General features: G+C 41.9%; 1 pseudogene; it reads right to left on the bottom strand.

Annotated features, from left to right (window-relative positions):
- Positions 1 to 5,626: 5,626 nt before the first annotated feature.
- LOC105982911 lies at positions 5,627 to 9,297 on the bottom strand (annotated as a pseudogene).
- Positions 9,298 to 10,038: the final 741 nt, after the last annotated feature.

The raw sequence follows: 10,038 nt of genomic DNA, 5'->3' as shown, positions 1-10,038 counted from the left end.
ACAAAAACTGGGAGAGAGTGAGGGAAGGGTGACATTGTCCAAAAAGAAATGTACTCTTTACGATGTAACTATAAGCCCTCTGAACATCACCTTTAAATAATAATAAAAAGTTAAAAAGTGAACATAAAAATCAATTTAAAATCCTGAGATAGCCAGATGCTGGTGGCTCACGCCTGTAATCCTAGCTACTCAGGAAGTTGAGATCTGAGAATCACAGTTCAAAACCAGCTTTGGGCAGGAAAGTCCATGAGACTCTTATCTCCAATAAACCAACAGAAATAAGAAGTGGCGCTGTGGCTCAAGTGGTAGAGCTCTAGCCTTGAGCTGAAGAGCTGAGGGACAATGCCCAGGCCCAGAGTTCAAGCCCCACAACTGACAAAAAAAAATCCTGAGATAATCAAGTTAGAACGAGATGAAGGGTTCAGCATATAACAAGTAGGCTCCAGTGATTTGGGCTTGTGTGGCAACACAAAATAAATGTAGCATATAGTAGAGGAAAGCTGCTCACCTCATGACCAGGACATGAAAGAGAGGAAGAGGAAGAGTCTGGGGTCCCACTGTTTCTTCAAGGGAACGCCCCAGTAATTTTCCACTAGATCCTACCTATATAAGTACCATAACTTCTTAATAGTGTGAAGGCCTTTGAGGGACACATCCAGACTATATCAAAGAGTCTTAGCAAAAGGTGGTTATTTTGCACATGAGTGACAGGCATATTATTTGTGGACAGAATTGGGCCATAGTAGTTTAAAGATGATAGTTATGCCAGGTGCCAGTGGCTCATGCCTGTATTCCTAGCTACTTAGGAGACTGAGATCTGAGGATTGTGGTTCAAAGACATCCTGGACAACAAAGTCCTTGAGACTCTTTTCTTTGGTCCGGTCGTGTTGCCTGAACTCTGGGCCTGGGCGCTGTCCCTCAGCTCTTCAGCTCAAGGCTAGCGCTCTACCACTTAAGCCACAGCGCCACTTCTGGCTTTTTTTTCTTATGTGGTGCTGAGGAATCGAGCCCAGGGCCTCAGGCATGCAAGGTAAGTGCTCTACCACTGAGCCACCTTCCCAGCCCCTCCTTGAGACTCTTATCTCCAATTAACCACCAGAAAATTGGAAGTGGTACTGTGGCTCAAGTGGTAGAGTGCTAGCCTTGAACTGAAGAGCTGAGGGACAATACCCAGGCCCAGAGTTCAAGCTCTATGACCAAAAAAAACAAAAAAAAAAGCTGCAAATTCTGTGACGTTGGGGTGGGGTGTGTTTTTATGACCATTTCAAGCAATGGACATGATGCTGTGTGACTTTTGAAGCAAGATCAGAAAAAGCAGGCCAGCACCAGTAGCTCATCCCTGTAGTCCTACCTACACAGGCAATTGAGATCTGATGATCAATATTCAAAGCCAGGCTAGGCAGGAAAGTTCACGAGACTCTTAGCTCCAATTAAGTACCAAAAAGGTGGAAGAGAAGTTGTGACTCATGTGGTAGAGGACCAACCTCGACTGAAAATGCTAACGGACAGTGCCCAGGCCCTGAGTTCAAGTCCCAGGACTAGCAAAGAAAAAAGAAAAAGAAGAGAAAGAAACCTGACTACCCTGAGGCTGCCAGAATATAGGGTATGCTCTGCTGGGCAGGCCCAGCTCATCCAGGCCTTCCAACCATCCCTGTCTAACATGACAGGGAAACCATCTTGGACTCTGATAGCTCAACCACACGATCTGTGTCAATGTCTTGTGACACAGACAATTGCTTGACATGGCCTTGCCAGAATTTGTGATTCACCAAATTAGAAAATGCTGTTTTAAGCCACTAAAGTTTTGGAAGATTAAAAAAAAATGTTTCGGTAGAGAACTGGAATAGACCTTGGCTCTTCAAAAGGTTGGTCCTGGGTAGAGAGGGGATTGTTTAAAGGGCTATAATAATCAGATGCAATGAGCCAGGCTTCTTTGATTCTGGCTCAAAGAGGGGAGATTATAAATACTTTGGAGATAAATAGAGCTATTTGAGAATAGATTATTAGCTGATATCTTTAGGAAATCACTAATTTTTTTAGATATGACCATGATTTTGAGGTTTTTGTATTGAAGACATACTTCCCTTGAGTTGAACATCATTATGATTAAAACTTAGCTACCAATGGGTCTGTAGAATATTTACACACACACACACACACACACACACGCACACACGCACACATGCACACACACACACAAATACACACATGCACACAGCAAATAAAGGGGGGAAAAGTTAAGTAGTATTTGAATTTAGATACTGGGTAGATGATGCTCATTATGTAACCTTTTCAACTTTTCTGTATGTAAAAATCTTCACAGTAAAAAGCTGAGAAAAAAAAAAAAAGAGATCAGAGCCGGGTGCCAGTGGCTCATGCCTGTAATCCTAGCTACTCAGGAGCTGAGATCTGAGGATCTCGGTTCAAAGCCAGCCCAGGCAGAAAAGTCTGTGAGACTCTGATCTCCAATAAACCACCAGAAAACCAGAAGTGACACTGTGGCTCAAGAGGTAGAGCGCTCTCCTTGAGCTGAAGAGCTCAGGGACAGCGCCCAGGCCCAGAGTTCAGGCCCCACGGCCCACAAAAATAAAATAAAATAAAATAAAAATAAAAAAGAGATCAGGGACAAATAACTTACCAAAACATTTCTAACATCATTAGTCATCAAGAAAATACAAATTAAAGCTAACATGCTAGGCCAGAGATGTAGTGCTTGCCTGGCTTGTGTGAGGCCCTGGGCTTGGTCCTCAGCGCTGAAAAGGAAAAAGGAACAAAAGGCAATACCACTCACAAGAAGGACAAAAGTGAAGAAGACAGAAAAGGACTGGCAAAGACCAAAGAAGCATAGGTCCCATGGTTTCCCTTATTTGCAATAACAAGTATACATCTAGGATAATCCTACCAGACAAGCAGAAAAGGTCAAAAGCTATGTACATATGACCATATAAGATGATGCTAAGCAAAATGAACCCCAAGACATGGACACAAGAGCTTTTTATATTTGTTGCTGTTGTCTTTAATGTACTAGGTGATTTTTTGTTTCTTTTGTATGTTCTTTCCCTGTGTTATCGCCCCTATTATCACTGTATTTGATTCTGGTGCCCTGCATCTTGTATACATTTTTCTGATTTGGGGAGGGGAAGGGGAATAACAAAATGCTTGAAACAAGGATACAGGTTGACCCATTGTAACAATGAGATGCACAAGACACTATGTTGAAAACAAACTTTACAACTTGGTAAGGGGGTGGTGGTGGTGTTGGGGAGGTGGAGATGGAAGGGATAGTAGGGGAAAAACAAAGGAGGGGGTAACAATGCCTAATAAGAAATGTACTAATTACCTTACTTATGTAACTGTAACCCCTCTGTTGAGTATCTTCACAATAAAAAAAATTTTGTAAAAAAGAAAATAATTAGCAAAGCTTTGAGGCAAGTAGAACTACCTCACAGCCTGCTGGAGAAAGTATTCGATGAACCAATCACTTTAGAAAGCCATTGGAGTATCTGTAAAGGCAACGTACTGATGAGATTCAGCAAATCCTTTCCCTGCAGCCGCCACAAATGTACCTATCCATCAAAAGATATGTGTAAGCACTGTTGCAAATGGCTTCAACCTGAAAGCCATAAAAAGATGTGCAGAGAAATCTATATTTGTAATACGGTGGACAAATTGCATTGATGTCACTATTCTGTTTCTAATATTATTCAAAAGTTTTGCACAATAGTTACCATTGGGAGAAACTGGGTAAAGGGTATAGAAATCTCTTTGCATTATTTCTTAGGAATGTGTATAAACCAATAAATATCTTTCAAAAAAGTTTAATTAAAGCCAGCATTGGTGGCTCATGCCTGTAATCGCTACTCAGGAGGCTGAGATCTGAGGATCATGGTTCAAAGCCAGCCCAGGCAGGAAAGTCCATGAGACTCCAATTAACCACCAGAAAATCAGAAGTGGTGCTGTGGCTCAAGTGGTAGAGCACTTGACTTCAGCTGAAGAGCTCAGGGACAGCGCACAGGCCCAGAGTTCAAGCCCCATGACTGACAAAAAAAAAAAAAGAAGTTTAGTTAAAAAAAAAAGAAAAAGAGGGCCTAGGAAGGTGGCTCAGTGGTAGAGCGCTTGCCTTGCATGCCTGAGGCCCTGGGTTCGATTCCTCAGCACCACATAAGCAAAAAAAAAAAAAAAAAGAGCTGGGCACTAGTGGCTCATGCCTGTAATCCTAGTTATTCAGGAGGCTGAGATCTGAGGATTATGATTCAAAACCAGCCCAGGCAAATAAGTCCCTGAGACTCTTATGTCCAATTAACTAAAAAAGAAAAAAAGCCAGAAGTGGAGCTGTGGCTCAAGTGAAGACAGCCATCCTTGAGCAAAAAACAAAACAAAACAAAAACCTCAGGGATGGTGTCCAGGCCCTGAGCTCAAGCCCCAGAACAGGTAAAAAACAGAACAATACAAAACAAAAACCCAAAACCAAAACCAGCAAGATACAGTGGAGCATGCTGCCACTTATTTTTTAAAGGGGTTTATAATTTATAAATATGCTTGGTTTTGCATAGGATATTTCTAGAAAGATATGAATAGACACAAGACCAGTGGATTTTCTCAGAGAGAAGTAGAAGTCAGGAGATCAAAAGAGATCTAGATTTACTTTTCACTGTGTGTCTTCTCTTTTGCTTTTCTTTTTTCTTTCTTTTTCCTTTTTCTTTTTCTTTCTTTCTTTTTTTTTTTTGGTTGGCTGTGGGGCTTGAACTCTGGGCCTGGGCACTATCCCTCAGCTCTAGGTGAGCACTCTACTACTTGAGCCACAGCGCCACTTCTGGTTTTCTTCATGGTTTTTTGGAGATAAGAGTCTCACAGACTTTCTGCCTGGGCTGGCTTTGAACTGTGATCCTCAGATCTCAGCCTCCTGATTAGCTAGGATTACAGGCATGAGCCGCTGACTCCTGGCTGTGTCTTTTCATATGGTTTGAAGTTTTAAATTTGTATCTGTATTACTTTCACATTAAAAACCCCTAAGAAATGGGCTAGCTGCTGATGGCTGACAACTGTAATCCTAGCTTCTCTGAGGATGAGAGCTGAGAATTAACTTTCAACCCAGCCTATATGGACAAATTCTTGAGACTCTTACCTCCAATTAACCAGCATAAAGTAAAAGTGGAACTGTGGCTCAAGTGATAATGCTCCTTAAGTGGAAAAAAAAAAAAAGAAAACCTAAATGAGGGCAAGAAGACTTGAGTTAAAGAGCCAGTACCTGCTCACATAAAATAAAGTAAACAAAAATCCCTAAGGAATTTAAAAATAAAACAAGTGTGAAATTGAAACAATTTTAGGCTCATTTTATTCAGATAACACTTTTATTTTTATTTTGTCGGTCATGGGGCTTGAACTCTGGGCCTGGGCGCTGTCCCTCAGTTCTTCAGCTCAAGGCTAGAGCTCTACCACGTGAGCCACAGCACCACTTCTGGCTTTTTCTGCTTATGTGGTGCTAAGACTCGAACCCAGGCCCTCATGCATGCAAAGCAAGCACTCTACCACTGAGCCACATTCCCAGTCTCAGATAACACTTTTAACACATGTCCAAAAACACTCAAGTAATGAATCAGATAAAATCAGACATTAAGATTGGTCTTCAAACATCATAACCAATGATGCTATGTTTGCCTATGATTTCTTGATATGAAACCACATCTATACCTCAGTGGCTACCAAACCATTCAGTATAGTTTCCTGAACTGTGAGCTGTTTGAAGATACCAGTCTGAGCACTATGAATTATTTTCCCCAGGCTCTGAATAGCTGTAGGGATTTCATCAGGGGTTGGAGGAACCAGCTCAACCCTAGTGTAGTGCCAAAATGGTTCCAATTGTGTTTTGGAGTAAGTCAGAGCAGCATTTACCAGCAACAGGGTCTTCTCCACAGGTTTCAGATGAACTAGGCCATGGCCAGTATGGTTTGTCCCTCTCCCTCGATGGTCCGTTGAATATCACTCTACAATATTTTTATAGTGAAAGCAATGATGGCTTACAAACCTCAATTTATTTGCCATAAGAATTCTATACTCAAGTCGGTGCCAGTGGCTCATGCCTGTAATCCTAGCTACTCAAGAGGCTGAGATCTGAGGATCATGGTTCAAAGCCAGCCTGGGCAGGAAAGTCTGTGAGATTCCAAGAAATCACTGGAAAACTGGAAGTGGTTCTGTGGCTCAAGTGGTAGAGCATTAGCCTAGGGCTGAAGAGCTGAGGGACAGTGCCCCAGACTCAAGCCCCACGACTGACAAAACAACAACAACAAAATAATTCTATACTCCTTTCATTGGGGGAAATGGACTGTGAGCAAATCTTATCTAATGCATGCCCCCTTGGAAAGCTACCCAAGTCTCCTGACTTACAAGTCTGGGGTAAATTCTTTTTTTTTTGTTGGTTTTTTTTTTTGGTCCAGTCGTGGGGCCTGAACTCTGGGCCTGGGTGCTGTCCATCAGCTCTTCAGCTCAAGGCTAGCACTCTACCACTTGAGCCACAGGGCCACTTCCGGCTTTTTTTCTTTTTGCTTATGTGGTGCTGAGGAATCGAACCCAGGGCCTCAGGCATGCAAGGCAAGCGCTCTACCACTGAGCCACCTTCCCAGCCCCAGGTCTGGGGTAAATTCTAACTTCACTGCACCCTGTGAACTGACAAGACACTGCCTCCCAGCCTTGAGCTGTTAGGTGTGTAGACAACCTGTAACTTGCTTGAAGCTACCTTGATTCTGTCTCAGGGGAGCTTTTATCTTCTGAAACGTCATTACACATAATTTGAACTTTTAAATCATTCATTACTCCCCGCCAGGTGGGTGTTCCCATGTGTTAGCATACTGATTTGGAAGGATTGCCAAAAGTTAAGTCGACTCACACTGCAGAGGGAACCAGGGACACCAATTCTTACCTGCCACAGAATGGAGCCACCTAGAGCTGTTCAATCTTTGGGAACTGGAACCCCACTACCTGTTTAGTTTGTTTACAAAACAATGGCGTTCTTCTAACATCCTTAGAACTTATTCTGTTCACCTATACTTGTAGGAAAAGTCACTTGGGAGGAGATAAAGATGATTATGCAATGAAAATAGATGAACTGAAGTGTCTGTAAAAATGCGCGTTTTAAACTCCTATATCCCCAAGAAATGGGAACAAGAGGTTTTAAATTGTCCTGCTTGCGGTTCTTTTTTTTTCCTGTCCCCCCCCATTTTGTTGCTGTTTTTTTTTTTAAGGAAGTAGTATTTTTTATTCCTATCTTTTTTTAACAAGTTTTTTTTATTGTGGAAATATTGTACAGAGGGGTTACAATTACATGAGAAAGGTAATGGGTATATTTCTTATCAGTTGTTGATGTTTTTTTTTTTTATTTCTGTACCCTTTATCTTGTATGTGAGTTTATCTGATTTGGGGAGTGGAAGGAGAGGCAAAGAAACACTGGAACAAAGGGCAAACCAATTCAGCAATGATACCCACTAGACACTATGTTGGAAATGAGCTACAACTTGTTGGAAGGAAAAAAAAAAACTGGAGAAAATGAGGGAGGGAATGACACTGTTCAAAAAGAAATATACTCCTTACCTGACTTATGTAACTGTAACCCTCTGTACATCATCTTTACAATAAAAAAATTTAAACACACACAGCTCCATACAACCAGTTCACAAAAGGACAGTATCACACAGTTGAAATTTAAAAGCTGAGATCTAAGCCAGGTGCTGGTGCCTCGTGACTATAATCCTAGCTACTCAGAAGGTTGAGATCTGAGGATCATGGTTTGAAGCCAGCCTGGGCAGGAAAGTCTGTGAGATTCTTATCTCCAATAAACTATTCAAAAAGCTAGAAGTAGAGCTGTGGCTCCAGTGGTAGAGCACTAGCCTTGAGCACAAAGAGGCTCAGAGACAGTGCCCATGCCCTGAGTTGAAGCCCCAGGACCATCAAAAGTAAAATGAAATGAAATGAAATAAAATAAAATAAAAGCTGAGATCTAAAGAGCAAAAGTCACACTGTAATTCCAAGAAAAACAGATTATGTACTTAAAAAAATCCCTTCTCTCCACCCATCTCCAACACCACCAAGATCTAAAATATTTCAGGCCTGAAAGTTGTTCAAATCTGTCAGCACTAGCAGTTGGTAAACCAATGCAAATAGAACATTACACCTCCCCAAAACCTACTGTTCCTGATCTTACCACACAACAAGCCACATTACAGACTGAGAGAAACAGAAGCCTGGCCCATTAGACTGACAGCAAAACCAAAACCTCACGTTGAATGCCAGAAACTGAGCATTCTGTTTTCTTGCAAGTAATGCAGTGTGAATATATAAAAGTAGAACCTTTGGCAACTAGCATAGTTTAGAAATAATGCACAAAAGCACGAGGAAAGAAACCTCTGAGGCATAGTATTGCATGTTTTGTAAAATTAAGTTTCATGTTAATGAAAAACCCCTTCAGTTTTGTAGGAGTCAGATTTTTTGATGAAATTTAGTATTTATGAATAAGGAGGTTTGGGCAAAAATAAATTGTGTGTGTGTGTGTGTGTGCGTGTGTACATGTGTGTGTGTGTGTGTGTGTGTGTGTGTGTGTAGTGGGGGGGGGAAGGGACAGGGAGATCTTCAGTGTCTTGGGCAATGGATTCTGTCACTGAGACCCGGGGACCACTGAAACCATCTTTCTTCAGCCTGCTCTGTCCTCAGTGGCTATGCAGAAAGAAGCACCCTTCTTGGGTCAATGAGACATACTTTGTACAGAAAGAACTCCTCTGGTGGTGACAATTTTTCCTGCTTGTTTGGATGTGCTAGTGGTCTATGTTTCAGGTGGCCAACTGTCCCAGTTTTCCCAGGACTTAATGTCACTTGAGACACAGGACTTTCAGTGTTAAAAATAAATCAAGCATGAGGCCCTGAGTTCAAATCCAGCTATGCTAAAAATAAGAAAATAAAAAAGAAAGCCATGGAGGAAGAGGAAGGAGGGAAGGAGGGAGGGAGGGAGGGAAGGAGGAGGAAAGAAGGAAGGAAGGAAGGAAGGAAAGAAGAAGAAAGGAAGGAAAGGATTTTTATATATCTACAAGAGCCAGAACCAACACAAGTATACATTGACAAATGGATAAACAAAATAAAATATGAAGTATTATTCTGCGCTCAAAAAGAATGACACTCTGACACATGTTTCAATAAGAGTGGACCTTGAAGCCATTTGTGCTTAGTCAAAGAAGACACACACTATGAGAGCTACTTACCAGTCATCAGATTTCTAGACAGGAAAGTGGGTTGGTTGCTATGGGCCAGAGCCATGCTTGGCGGGGGGGTTTAATGTGTGGGAACCTTCAATTTGAGAGAATGAAAACGTTCTGGGGCTGGGAGCACATCGCTATCATGGAACTGTCTGATTAAAAACAATTAAAATGGCAAAAATTTGATGCGTGAATTATATAACACTTTTTAAAATTTTTTTTTTGTTTTTTGTCATGGGGCCTGAACTCTGGGCCTGGGTGCTGGTCCCTCAGCTCTTCGGCTCAAGGCTAGCGCTCTATCACTTGAGCCACAGCACCACTTCCATCTTTTTTCTTTTTGCTTATGTGGTGCTGAGGAATCGAACCCAGGGCCTCTGGCATGCAAGGAATGTGCTCTACCACTGAGCCACCTTCCCAGCCCCTATATAACACTTTTATACTGGCATATTTCACTAGTATACAAACAAAAAAATGCAAGGCTGGGGTGTAGCTCAGTGGGATAGCCCTTGCCTTGCACTCACAGGATTCTGGATTAGATCCTCTGATAACACAAAAACTAAATCAAATTTCAAAATAAACCCCCAAATCCATAGGACTTAGTGACATTCAAACCCCTTCTGCTCCTCCATTGTGTAGATGTACCTTAGGACTCCTGTGCACTCACAACGAGGTCTCAGTTGTGAAAGAATCTCTGGTTTTGTAGTTAAGGCTTCAGAGATTTTTTTTACTCTGGGGTGGGGGGGGCGACGTATTATCATTCCTCTCCATCCTCCATTTGAAGAGCTGAGTAATGGCGGAGGGT

Source organism: Dipodomys ordii, unplaced genomic scaffold (genome assembly GCF_000151885.1).
Source record: "Dipodomys ordii isolate 6190 unplaced genomic scaffold, Dord_2.0 Scaffold18, whole genome shotgun sequence".
Classification (NCBI taxonomy): Eukaryota; Metazoa; Chordata; class Mammalia; order Rodentia; family Heteromyidae; genus Dipodomys; species Dipodomys ordii.
The sequence above is the reverse complement of the archived record's forward strand: the minus strand, read 5'-3'. Positions and strand labels throughout refer to the sequence as shown.